Source organism: Phyllobates terribilis, unplaced genomic scaffold (assembly GCF_046119375.1).
Source record: "Phyllobates terribilis strain yellow unplaced genomic scaffold, ASM4611937v1 Scaffold_737__1_contigs__length_740118, whole genome shotgun sequence".
NCBI classification, from domain to species: Eukaryota; Metazoa; Chordata; class Amphibia; order Anura; family Dendrobatidae; genus Phyllobates; species Phyllobates terribilis.
This window is the reverse complement of record NW_027363497.1, coordinates 460,869-473,988: the sequence shown is the minus strand read 5'-3', so window position 1 is coordinate 473,988 and position 13,120 is coordinate 460,869. Positions and strand designations below refer to the sequence as shown.

At 44.6% G+C, this 13,120-nt stretch overlaps 9 non-coding genes across 9 annotated transcripts; all 9 read left to right on the top strand.

Moving 5' to 3' along the window:
* Positions 1-307: 307 nt before the first annotated feature.
* Positions 308-498, top strand: LOC141238210 (U2 spliceosomal RNA). The gene has a single exon (XR_012303703.1). It is a non-coding gene; the product is annotated as a U2 spliceosomal RNA (small nuclear RNA).
* A 1,120-nt stretch (positions 499-1,618) lies between these two features.
* LOC141238209 (U2 spliceosomal RNA) lies at positions 1,619-1,809 on the top strand. The gene has a single exon (XR_012303702.1). It is a non-coding gene; the product is annotated as a U2 spliceosomal RNA (small nuclear RNA).
* Positions 1,810-2,927: 1,118 nt separating this feature from the next.
* LOC141238208 (U2 spliceosomal RNA) lies at positions 2,928-3,118 on the top strand. Its single transcript, XR_012303701.1, has one exon. It is a non-coding gene; the product is annotated as a U2 spliceosomal RNA (small nuclear RNA).
* Positions 3,119-4,238: 1,120 nt separating this feature from the next.
* Positions 4,239-4,429, top strand: LOC141238207 (U2 spliceosomal RNA). Its single transcript, XR_012303700.1, has one exon. It is a non-coding gene; the product is annotated as a U2 spliceosomal RNA (small nuclear RNA).
* A 1,114-nt stretch (positions 4,430-5,543) lies between these two features.
* LOC141238434 (U2 spliceosomal RNA) lies at positions 5,544-5,734 on the top strand. The gene has a single exon (XR_012303920.1). It is a non-coding gene; the product is annotated as a U2 spliceosomal RNA (small nuclear RNA).
* Positions 5,735-6,855: 1,121 nt separating this feature from the next.
* LOC141238206 (U2 spliceosomal RNA) lies at positions 6,856-7,046 on the top strand. Its single transcript, XR_012303699.1, has one exon. It is a non-coding gene; the product is annotated as a U2 spliceosomal RNA (small nuclear RNA).
* Positions 7,047-8,161: 1,115 nt separating this feature from the next.
* On the top strand, positions 8,162-8,352 carry LOC141238205 (U2 spliceosomal RNA). The gene has a single exon (XR_012303698.1). It is a non-coding gene; the product is annotated as a U2 spliceosomal RNA (small nuclear RNA).
* Positions 8,353-10,957: 2,605 nt separating this feature from the next.
* Positions 10,958-11,152, top strand: LOC141237974 (U2 spliceosomal RNA). Its single transcript, XR_012303490.1, has one exon. It is a non-coding gene; the product is annotated as a U2 spliceosomal RNA (small nuclear RNA).
* Positions 11,153-12,272: 1,120 nt separating this feature from the next.
* On the top strand, positions 12,273-12,463 carry LOC141238204 (U2 spliceosomal RNA). The gene has a single exon (XR_012303697.1). It is a non-coding gene; the product is annotated as a U2 spliceosomal RNA (small nuclear RNA).
* Positions 12,464-13,120: the final 657 nt, after the last annotated feature.

The window sequence follows — 13,120 nt, the reverse complement described above, 5'->3', positions numbered from 1 at the left end:
AACCCTCCTGCTAAGGGTAGACAGCTGCTCGTTCCACCCCCCCCCCCGCCTTAATTGGTTCTCCTCCCTTCCAACGGTGTTGAGGCGGGTGGGAACAGCCGGGGGTTGAGGGTACTGTGCTAAAAGAGGTGGAGTTATGCAGATCTAAAACGCGTGGATTGCAGCAGCAGCAAGCCGAAAAGTGCAGGCATGTGAGGGATCTAGAGGTTGACAGCATGTCTTCTTAACGGGAGTCCAGGTGGTCATCTCCACAAATGGACTTTTCAGAATCCTTGGGTGGCACCGTAGTCGGAAACCAATTCTGGTTATCGCTTCTCGGCCTTTTGGCTAAGATCAAGTGTAGTATCTGTTCTTATCAGTTTAATATCTGATACGTCCCCTATCTGGGGACCATATATTAAATGGATTTTTAGAACAGGGAGATGGAAAAAGAGCTTGCTCTGTCCACTCCACGCATTGACCTGGTATTGCAGTATCTCCAGGACCGGTGCACCCCTTCTTTAATGCAGTTTCTAAAATCAGAAAGAATTGAATTCAATGCTTTTTGTTCATTTGGCTTGTTTGTCGGATTTTGGGATGGACTCTTTGGCTTTGCTTTTCTTCTCCTCATTGGATTTTTCATGTTAAAAGTTGCAGAAGCCAGATGACAAGCTCATTTTGGTTCAACTTCAGCAACTGTGCATTGCATTGCCATGTAATGTAATGCAATGCTATCTATCTAGCTCTCCCTCTATACTTCCTTTTGGATAAACAGACATATTAGGCAAGCATTTTGGAGCTTTCACCTAAATAACTACAGGTGGTGAGATAAGCTGCACAATATAATTGACCTTTCAGTATATTGTTGCACACACACCATCTATTTAGCAAATGCCCTTGTTATCAACAGCAGCCTTTTAAACTCACCTGAGCTAACAGGTATGTGAGCTGGTTACTCTGCTGCGCTTAAAATTTCTTTTTTGGTTTGCTACAATGCCTTTTCTGAAACGTTGTCTCCCTCTGCTGGAACACTGACTTCTTTCATTTAATGCCTGCAGACTATAAAAGAGAAACCAACCCAAAAAGTTTGGTTGATTAGTCTGTGGCATTCTTTTAAACTGTTGCTTATGGCGGTCTCTGTGAGCTTCTCAGTGACATTCAGCCATCCAGGTATCCCGCCTGCAGTAGACGGAATGTGGCAATGGAACGCTGGCTGCGCGTGTCATAATAGGCTCTGAGCCTTTATATACCTGCGCACAGCAGCAGCCACCTTCAGTCTGCTGCTGGACAGCCAGCAGCAGCAGCAGCAGCAGGAGAGGTAATTAATCAGCAACCCTCCTGCTAAGGGTAGACAGCTGCTCGTTCCACCCCCCCCCCCCGCCTTAATTGGTTCTCCTCCCTTCCAACGGTGTTGAGGCGGGTGGGAACAGCCGGGGGTTGAGGGTACTGTGCTAAAAGAGGTGGAGTTATGCAGATCTAAAACGCGTGGATTGCAGCAGCAGCAAGCCGAAAAGTGCAGGCATGTGAGGGATCTAGAGGTTGACAGCATGTCTTCTTAACGGGAGTCCAGGTGGCCATCTCCACAAATGGACTTTTCAGAATCCTTGGGTGGCACCGTAGTCGGAAACCAATTCTGGTTATCGCTTCTCGGCCTTTTGGCTAAGATCAAGTGTAGTATCTGTTCTTATCAGTTTAATATCTGATACGTCCCCTATCTGGGGACCATATATTAAATGGATTTTTAGAACAGGGAGATGGAAAAAGAGCTTGCTCTGTCCACTCCACGCATTGACCTGGTATTGCAGTATCTCCAGGACCGGTGCACCCCTTCTTTAATGCAGTTTCTAAAATCAGAAAGAATTGAATTCAATGCTTTTTGTTCATTTGGCTTGTTTGTCGGATTTTGGGATGGACTCTTTGGCTTTGCTTTTCTTCTCCTCATTGGATTTTTCATGTTAAAAGTTGCAGAAGCCAGATGACAAGCTCATTTTGGTTCAACTTCAGCAACTGTGCATTGCATTGCCATGTAATGTAATGCAATGCTATCTATCTAGCTCTCCCTCTATACTTCCTTTTGGATAAACAGACATATTAGGCAAGCATTTTGGAGCTTTCACCTAAATAACTACAGGTGGTGAGATAAGCTGCACAATATAATTGACCTTTCAGTATATTGTTGCACACACACCATCTATTTAGCAAATGCCCTTGTTATCAACAGCAGCCTTTTAAACTCACCTGAGCTAACAGGTATGTGAGCTGGTTACTCTGCTGCGCTTAAAATTTCTTTTTTGGTTTGCTACAATGCCTTTTCTGAAACGTTGTCTCCCTCTGCTGGAACACTGACTTCTTTCATTTAATGCCTGCAGACTATAAAAGAGAAACCAACCCAAAAAGTTTGGTTGATTAGTCTGTGGCATTCTTTTAAACTGTTGCTTATGGCGGTCTCTGTGAGCTTCTCAGTGACATTCAGCCATCCAGGTATCCCGCCTGCAGTAGACGGAATGTGGCAATGGAACGCTGGCTGCGCGTGTCATAATAGGCTCTGAGCCTTTATATACCTGCGCACAGCAGCAGCCACCTTCAGTCTGCTGCTGGGCAGCCAGCAGCAGCAGCAGCAGCAAGAGAGGTAATTAATCAGCAACCCTCCTGCTAAGGGTAGACAGCTGCTCGTTCCACCCCCCCCCCCGCCTTAATTGGTTCTCCTCCCTTCCAACGGTGTTGAGGCGGGTGGGAACAGCCGGGGGTTGAGGGTACTGTGCTAAAAGAGGTGGAATTATGCAGATCAAAACGCGTGGATTGCAGCAGCAGCAAGCCGAAAAGTGCAGGCATGTGAGGGATCTAGAGGTTGACAGCATGTCTTCTTAACGGGAGTCCAGGTGGCCATCTCCACAAATGGACTTTTCAGAATCCTTGGGTGGCACCGTAGTCGGAAACCAATTCTGGTTATCGCTTCTCGGCCTTTTGGCTAAGATCAAGTGTAGTATCTGTTCTTATCAGTTTAATATCTGATACGTCCCCTATCTGGGGACCATATATTAAATGGATTTTTAGAACAGGGAGATGGAAAAAGAGCTTGCTCTGTCCACTCCACGCATTGACCTGGTATTGCAGTATCTCCAGGACCGGTGCACCCCTTCTTTAATGCAGTTTCTAAAATCAGAAAGAATTGAATTCAATGCTTTTTGTTCATTTGGCTTGTTTGTCGGATTTTGGGATGGACTCTTTGGCTTTGCTTTTCTTCTCCTCATTGGATTTTTCATGTTAAAAGTTGCAGAAGCCAGATGACAAGCTCATTTTGGTTCAACTTCATCAACTGTGCATTGCATTGCCATGTAATGTAATGCAATGCTATCTATCTAGCTCTCCCTCTATACTTCCTTTTGGATAAACAGACATATTAGGCAAGCATTTTGGAGCTTTCACCTAAATAACTACAGGTGGTGAGATAAGCTGCACAATATAATTGACCTTTCAGTATATTGTTGCACACACACCATCTATTTAGCAAATGCCCTTGTTATCAACAGCAGCCTTTTAAACTCACCTGAGCTAACAGGTATGTGAGCTGGTTACTCTGCTGCGCTTAAAATTTCTTTTTTGGTTTGCTACAATGCCTTTTCTGAAACGTTGTCTCCCTCTGCTGGAACACTGACTTCTTTCATTTAATGCCTGCAGACTATAAAAGAGAAACCAACCCAAAAAGTTTGGTTGATTAGTCTGTGGCATTCTTTTAAACTGTTGCTTATGGCGGTCTCTGTGAGCTTCTCAGTGACATTCAGCCATCCAGGTATCCCGCCTGCAGTAGACGGAATGTGGCAATGGAACGCTGGCTGCGCGTGTCATAATAGGCTCTGAGCCTTTATATACCTGCGCACAGCAGCAGCCACCTTCAGTCTGCTGCTGGACAGCCAGCAGCAGCAGCAGCAGCAGGAGAGGTAATTAATCAGCAACCCTCCTGCTAAGGGTAGACAGCTGCTCGTTCCACCCCCCCCCCCCGCCTTAATTGGTTCTCCTCCCTTCCAACGGTGTTGAGGCGGGTGGGAACAGCCGGGGGTTGAGGGTACTGTGCTAAAAGAGGTGGAGTTATGCAGATCTAAAACGCGTGGATTGCAGTAGCAGCAAGCCGAAAAGTGCAGGCATGTGAGGGATCTAGAGGTTGACAGCATGTCTTCTTAACGGGAGTCCAGGTGGTCATCTCCACAAATGGACTTTTCAGAATCCTTGGGTGGCACCGTAGTCGGAAACCAATTCTGGTTATCGCTTCTCGGCCTTTTGGCTAAGATCAAGTGTAGTATCTGTTCTTATCAGTTTAATATCTGATACGTCCCCTATCTGGGGACCATATATTAAATGGATTTTTAGAACAGGGAGATGGAAAAAGAGCTTGCTCTGTCCACTCCACGCATTGACCTGGTATTGCAGTATCTCCAGGACCGGTGCACCCCTTCTTTAATGCAGTTTCTAAAATTAGAAAGAATTGAATTCAATGCTTTTTGTTCATTTGGCTTGTTTGTCGGATTTTGGGATGGACTCTTTGGCTTTGCTTTTCTTCTCCTCATTGGATTTTTCATGTTAAAAGTTGCAGAAGCCAGATGACAAGCTCATTTTGGTTCAACTTCAGCAACTGTGCATTGCATTGCCATGTAATGTAATGCAATGCTATCTATCTAGCTCTCCCTCTATACTTCCTTTTGGATAAACAGACATATTAGGCAAGCATTTTGGAGCTTTCACCTAAATAACTACAGGTGGTGAGATAAGCTGCACAATATAATTGACCTTTCAGTATATTGTTGCACACACACCATCTATTTAGCAAATGCCCTTGTTATCAACAGCAGCCTTTTAAACTCACCTGAGCTAACAGGTATGTGAGCTGGTTACTCTGCTGCGCTTAAAATTTCTTTTTTGGTTTGCTACAATGCCTTTTCTGAAACGTTGTCTCCCTCTGCTGGAACACTGACTTCTTTCATTTAATGCCTGCAGACTATAAAAGAGAAACCAACCCAAAAAGTTTGGTTGATTAGTCTGTGGCATTCTTTTAAACTGTTGCTTATGGCGGTCTCTGTGAGCTTCTCAGTGACATTCAGCCATCCAGGTATCCCGCCTGCAGTAGACGGAATGTGGCAATGGAACGCTGGCTGCGCATGTCATAATAGGCTCTGAGCCTTTATATACCTGCGCACAGCAGCAGCCACCTTCAGTCTGCTGCTGGACAGCCAGCAGCAGCAGCAGGAGAGGTAATTAATCAGCAACCCTCCTGCTAAGGGTAGACAGCTGCTCGTTCCCCCCCCCCCCCCCGCCTTAATTGGTTCTCCTCCCTTCCAACGGTGTTGAGGCGGGTGGGAACAGCCGGGGGTTGAGGGTACTGTGCTAAAAGAGGTGGAGTTATGCAGATCTAAAACGCGTGGATTGCAGCAGCAGCAAGCCGAAAAGTGCAGGCATGTGAGGGATCTAGAGGTTGACAGCATGTCTTCTTAACGGGAGTCCAGGTGGCCATCTCCACAAATGGACTTTTCAGAATCCTTGGGTGGCACCGTAGTCGGAAACCAATTCTGGTTATCGCTTCTCGGCCTTTTGGCTAAGATCAAGTGTAGTATCTGTTCTTATCAGTTTAATATCTGATACGTCCCCTATCTGGGGACCATATATTAAATGGATATTTAGAACAGGGAGATGGAAAAAGAGCTTGCTCTGTCCACTCCACGCATTGACCTGGTATTGCAGTATCTCCAGGACCGGTGCACCCCTTCTTTAATGCAGTTTCTAAAATCAGAAAGAATTGAATTCAATGCTTTTTGTTCATTTGGCTTGTCTGTCGGATTTTGGGATGGACTCTTTGGCTTTGCTTTTCTTCTCCTCATTGGATTTTTCATGTTAAAAGTTGCAGAAGCCAGATGACAAGCTCATTTTGGTTCAACTTCAGCAACTGTGCATTGCATTGCCATGTAATGTAATGCAATGCTATCTATCTAGCTCTCCCTCTATACTTCCTTTTGGATAAACAGACATATTAGGCAAGCATTTTGGAGCTTTCACCTAAATAATTACAGGTGGTGAGATAAGCTGCACAATATAATTGACCTTTCAGTATATTGTTGCACACACACCATCTATTTAGCAAATGCCCTTGTTATCAACAGCAGCCTTTTAAACTCACCTGAGCTAACAGGTATGTGAGCTGGTTACTCTGCTGCGCTTAAAATTTCTTTTTTGGTTTGCTACAATGCCTTTTCTGAAACGTTGTCTCCCTCTGCTGGAACACTGACTTCTTTCATTTAATGCCTGCAGACTATAAAAGAGAAACCAACCCAAAAAGTTTGGTTGATTAGTCTGTGGCATTCTTTTAAACTGTTGCTTATGGCGGTCTCTGTGAGCTTCTCAGTGACATTCAGCCATCCAGGTATCCCGCCTGCAGTAGACGGAATGTGGCAATGGAACGCTGGCTGCGCGTGTCATAATAGGCTCTGAGCCTTTATATACCTGCGCACAGCAGCAGCCACCTTCAGTCTGCTGCTGGACAGCCAGCAGCAGCAGCAGCAGCAGGAGAGGTAATTAATCAGCAACCCTCCTGCTAAGGAGGGTAGACAGCTGCTCGTTCCACCCCCCCCCCGCCTTAATTGGTTCTCCTCCCTTCCAACGGTGTTGAGGCGGGTGGGAACAGCCGGGGGTTGAGGGTACTGTGCTAAAAGAGGTGGAGTTATGCAGATCTAAAACGCGTGGATTGCAGCAGCAGCAAGCCGAAAAGTGCAGGCATGTGAGGGATCTAGAGGTTGACAGCATGTCTTCTTAATGGGAGTCCAGGTGGCCATCTCCACAAATGGACTTTTCAGAATCCTTGGGTGGCACCGTAGTCGGAAACCAATTCTGGTTATCGCTTCTCGGCCTTTTGGCTAAGATCAAGTGTAGTATCTGTTCTTATCAGTTTAATATCTGATACGTCCCCTATCTGGGGACCATATATTAAATGGATTTTTAGAACAGGGAGATGGAAAAAGAGCTTGCTCTGTCCACTCCACGCATTGACCTGGTATTGCAGTATCTCCAGGACCGGTGCACCCCTTCTTTAATGCAGTTTCTAAAATCAGAAAGAATTGAATTCAATGCTTTTTGTTCATTTGGCTTGTTTGTCGGATTTTGGGATGGACTCTTTGGCTTTGCTTTTCTTCTCCTCATTGGATTTTTCATGTTAAAAGTTGCAGAAGCCAGATGACAAGCTCATTTTGGTTCAACTTCAGCAACTGTGCATTGCATTGCCATGTAATGTAATGCAATGCTATCTATCTAGCTCTCCCTCTATACTTCCTTTTGGATAAACAGACATATTAGGCAAGCATTTTGGAGCTTTCACCTAAATAACTACAGGTGGTGAGATAAGCTGCACAATATAATTGACCTTTCAGTATATTGTTGCACACACACCATCTATTTAGCAAATGCCCTTGTTATCAACAGCAGCCTTTTAAACTCACCTGAGCTAACAGGTATGTGAGCTGGTTACTCTGCTGCGCTTAAAATTTCTTTTTTGGTTTGCTACAATGCCTTTTCTGAAACGTTGTCTCCCTCTGCTGGAACACTGACTTCTTTCATTTAATGCCTGCAGACTATAAAAGAGAAACCAACCCAAAAAGTTTGGTTGATTAGTCTGTGGCATTCTTTTAAACTGTTGCTTATGGCGGTCTCTGTGAGCTTCTCAGTGACATTCAGCCATCCAGGTATCCCGCCTGCAGTAGACGGAATGTGGCAATGGAACGCTGGCTGCGCGTGTCATAATAGGCTCTGAGCCTTTATATACCTGCGCACAGCAGCAGCCACCTTCAGTCTGCTGCTGGACAGCCAGCAGCAGCAGCAGGAGAGGTAATTAATCAGCAACCCTCCTGCTAAGGGTAGACAGCTGCTCGTTCCACCCCCCCCCCCCCGCCTTAATTGGTTCTCCTCCCTTCCAACGGTGTTGAGGCGGGTGGGAACAGCTGGGGGTTGAGAGTACTGTGCTAAAAGAGGTGGAGTTATGCAGATCTAAAACGCGTGGATTGCAGCAGCAGCAAGCCGAAAAGTGCAGGCATGTGAGGGATCTAGAGGTTGACAGCATGTCTTCTTAACGGGAGTCCAGGTGGCCATCTCCACAAATGGACTTTTCAGAATCCTTGGGTGGCACCGTAGTCGGAAACCAATTCTGGTTATCGCTTCTCGGCCTTTTGGCTAAGATCAAGTGTAGTATCTGTTCTTATCAGTTTAATATCTGATACGTCCCCTATCTGGGGACCATATATTAAATGGATTTTTAGAACAGGGAGATGGAAAAAGAGCTTGCTCTGTCCACTCCACGCATTGACCTGGTATTGCAGTATCTCCAGGACCGGTGCACCCCTTCTTTAATGCAGTTTCTAAAATCAGAAAGAATTGAATTCAATGCTTTTTGTTCATTTGGCTTGTTTGTCGGATTTTGGGATGGACTCTTTGGCTTTGCTTTTCTTCTCCTCATTGGATTTTTCATGTTAAAAGTTGCAGAAGCCAGATGACAAGCTCATTTTGGTTCAACTTCAGCAACTGTGCATTGCATTGCCATGTAATGTAATGCAATGCTATCTATCTAGCTCTCCCTCTATACTTCCTTTTGGATAAACAGACATATTAGGCAAGCATTTTGGAGCTTTCACCTAAATAACTACAGGTGGTGAGATAAGCTGCACAATATAATTGACCTTTCAGTATATTGTTGCACACACACCATCTATTTAGCAAATGCCCTTGTTATCAACAGCAGCCTTTTAAACTCACCTGAGCTAACAGGTATGTGAGCTGGTTACTCTGCTGCGCTTAAAATTTCTTTTTTGGTTTGCTACAATGCCTTTTCTGAAACGTTGTCTCCCTCTGCTGGAACACTGACTTCTTTCATTTAATGCCTGCAGACTATAAAAGAGAAACCAACCCAAAAAGTTTGGTTGATTAGTCTGTGGCATTCTTTTAAACTGTTGCTTATGGCGGTCTCTGTGAGCTTCTCAGTGACATTCAGCCATCCAGGTATCCCGCCTGCAGTAGACGGAATGTGGCAATGGAACGCTGGCTGCGCGTGTCATAATAGGCTCTGAGCCTTTATATACCTGCGCACAGCAGCAGCCACCTTCAGTCTGCTGCTGGACAGCCAGCAGCAGCAGCAGCAGCAGGAGAGGTAATTAATCAGCAACCCTCCTGCTAAGGGTAGACAGCTGCTCGTTCCACCCCCCCCCCCCCGCCTTAATTGGTTCTCCTCCCTTCCAACGGTGTTGAGGCGGGTGGGAACAGCCGGGGGTTGAGGGTACTGTGCTAAAAGAGGTGGAGTTATGCAGATCTAAAACGCGTGGATTGCAGCAGCAGCAAGCCGAAAAGTGCAGGCATGTGAGGGATCTAGAGGTTGACAGCATGTCTTCTTAACGGGAGTCCAGGTGGCCATCTCCACAAATGGACTTTTCAGAATCCTTGGGTGGCACCGTAGTCGGAAACCAATTCTGGTTATCGCTTCTCGGCCTTTTGGCTAAGATCAAGTGCAGTGATTTAGCGATTGCTGCCTTGGTTTTGGTTGGAGGTGTCTGGGGTACCTGGCTCGTCGGCCTTGGGGGATCGTCCTTACTTAATTGTGGGGACTTCACCCCCTTGCTGCTATAGGCGTGTCGGCTTAGTCCCCAGACAACGGGAAGCGATCATACTCGCTCCTTCTGTGTGTTGGAGTGGAGATTACGCTCATTCTGTTGGAGAATCATGGCAACAGAGGCGGAGTTGTGGCCGAAGTGGGAGGTTCCGGAACATGCACGTGTGGAGACCGCTTTCCGGATTTTTGTCCGGAGAGACTGTCAGAAGGTTAAGGACTTTCGGTTTATTATGAAGGAGATCATCTTGGGTGTCGCAAAGGTGAAAAAAGAAGACATCGTGGCAGTTATGGATTATCCCCAAAAGGGTGTCTATGACGTGTTTTTTGAGTCTAGGAAGATTTTGGAGAACTATATGGATTCTTTTGATGAATTGAGACATGAGAAGTTTGTTGGAATTCGGTTTCAACGTCACGTATTTAGTAGTGAAAAGATGGTGACAGTGAAGATGTTTTCACCACTGGTTCCAGAAGAGGACATTGTCACGTTTTTGAGTGGTTTTGCCAAGTCTGTAGTATCAAAAGGTAAAGTAATGAATGAATTCGGAGTATGGACGGGAAAGTGGAAATTTTTTGTGGAATTTAACATTAACAAGGATAGGAGTTTTTCCTACCCGCCTCAAAGGTTTAAGCTTGGTAAAGTAAGTGGGAATTTATTCTTTAATGGGATGGATTCCTTTTGTTCAATTTGTGAGGTATATGGTCATAAACGTGAAGACTGTACTGCAGAAAAGTGTTGGAAGTGTAAAGCGGAAGGACATGTTTCTAAATCATGTCCAGTAGAAAGGAATAAGTGTAACCTGTGTATGGAAATTGGGCATAGGTTTAAGGAATGCCCAAAGAGAAAGAGTAATAAGGAGAAGATGGAAAGTGCAAAGGCGGAAAAGAAAGAAAAAAAGAAGACGGTAGAGGTTCAGAGGCAAACAGAAGAGGAGGAAGCTGATAAAGAAATGGACAAAGTTAAAAAAGGAATTGCGGAAATGAAGGGAAGTGGTGTGTGTTTTGAAGCTTTTTTTCCAAAGGTAATCGCAAGTGTGAAGGCAAATAAAGAGAGGTTTTTTGAAACCTATAAGGTGGGAAGGACATGGATAGATTATGTGAATACAAACTTTGAATCTTTCTCGCAAGAGAAAGGACTGTTGGAGTATCTAACATATTATGCGTTGAAGGGAGGAATGCAGTAATGTGTTTTGTTTCCTTCCTCTATATATTATGTGTCTGAGAGGAAATACTGGTTGTTGTTTTGTTTTTTTTGTATATGCATTAAATAATGTTTTTTTGTTTTAAAATGACACGATGATGGATTTGGTCCATCACCGTTTTCAGAAGTATGGAATCGAGATGGTACTTGTAATCTGAGTGTTATGGAAAAAAAAAAAAAAAAAAAAAAAAAAATCTGTTCTTATCAGTTTAATATCTGATACGTCCCCTATCTGGGGACCATATATTAAATGGATTTTTAGAACAGGGAGATGGAAAAAGAGCTTGCTCTGTCCACTCCACGCATTGACCTGGTATTGCAGTATCTCCAGGACCGGTGCACCCCTTCTTTAATGCAGTTTCTAAAATCAGAAAGAATTGAATTCAATGCTTTTTGTTCATTTGGCTTGTTTGTCGGATTTTGGGATGGACTCTTTGGCTTTGCTTTTCTTCTCCTCATTGGATTTTTCATGTTAAAAGTTGCAGAAGCCAGATGACAAGCTCATTTTGGTTCAACTTCAGCAACTGTGCATTGCATTGCCATGTAATGTAATGCAATGCTATCTATCTAGCTCTCCCTCTATACTTCCTTTTGGATAAACAGACATATTAGGCAAGCATTTTGGAGCTTTCACCTAAATAACTACAGGTGGTGAGATAAGCTGCACAATATAATTGACCTTTCAGTATATTGTTGCACACACACCATCTATTTAGCAAATGCCCTTGTTATCAACAGCAGCCTTTTAAACTCACCTGAGCTAACAGGTATGTGAGCTGGTTACTCTGCTGCGCTTAAAATTTCTTTTTTGGTTTGCTACAATGCCTTTTCTGAAACGTTGTCTCCCTCTGCTGGAACACTGACTTCTTTCATTTAATGCCTGCAGACTATAAAAGAGAAACCAACCCAAAAAGTTTGGTTGATTAGTCTGTGGCATTCTTTTAAACTGTTGCTTATGGCGGTCTCTGTGAGCTTCTCAGTGACATTCAGCCATCCAGGTATCCCGCCTGCAGTAGACGGAATGTGGCAATGGAACGCTGGCTGCGCGTGTCATAATAGGCTCTGAGCCTTTATATACCTGCGCACAGCAGCAGCCACCTTCAGTCTGCTGCTGGACAGCCAGCAGCAGCAGCAGCAGCAGGAGAGGTAATTAATCAGCAACCCTCCTGCTAAGGGTAGACAGCTGCTCGTTCCACCCCCCCCCCCCGCCTTAATTGGTTCTCCTCCCTTCCAACGGTGTTGAGGCGGGTGGGAACAGCCGGGGGTTGAGGGTACTGTGCTAAAAGAGGTGGAGTTATGCAGATCTAAAACACGTGGATTGCAGCAGCAGCAAGCCGAAAAGTGCAGGCATGTGAGGGATCTAGAGGTTGACAGCATGTCTTCTTAACGGGAGTCCAGGTGGCCATCTCCACAAATGGACTTTTCAGAATCCTTGGGTGGCACCGTAGTCGGAAACCAATTCTGGTTATCGCTTCTCGGCCTTTTGGCTAAGATCAAGTGTAGTATCTGTTCTTATCAGTTTAATATCTGATACGTCCCCTATCTGGGGACCATATATTAAATGGATTTTTAGAACAGGGAGATGGAAAAAGAGCTTGCTCTGTCCACTCCACGCATTGACCTGGTATTGCAGTATCTCCAGGACCGGTGCACCCCTTCTTTAATGCAGTTTCTAAAATCAGAAAGAATTGAATTCAATGCTTTTTGTTCATTTGGCTTGTTTGTCGGATTTTGGGATGGACTCTTTGGCTTTGCTTTTCTTCTCCTCATTGGATTTTTCATGTTAAAAGTTGCAGAAGCCAGATGACAAGCTCATTTTGGTTCAACTTCAGCAACTGTGCATTGCATTGCCATGTAATGTAATGCAATGCTATCTATCTAGCTCTCCCTCTATACTTCCTTTTGGATAAACAGACATATTAGGCAAGCATTTTGGAGCTTTCACCTAAATAACTACAGGTGGTGAGATAAGCTGCACAATATAATTGACCTTTCAGTATATTGTTGCACACACACCATCTATTTAGCAAATGCCCTTGTTATCAACAGCAGCCTTTTAAACTCACCTGAGCTAACAGGTATGTGAGCTGGTTACTCTGCTGCGCTTAAAATTTCTTTTTTGGTTTGCTACAATGCCTTTTCTGAAACGTTGTCTCCCTCTGCTGGAACACTGACTTCTTTCATTTAATGCCTGCAGACTATAAAAGAGAAACCAACCCAAAAAGTTTGGTTGATTAGTCTGTGGCATTCTTTTAAACTGTTGCTTATGGCGGTCTCTGTGAGCTTCTCAGTGACATTCAGCCATCCAGGTATCC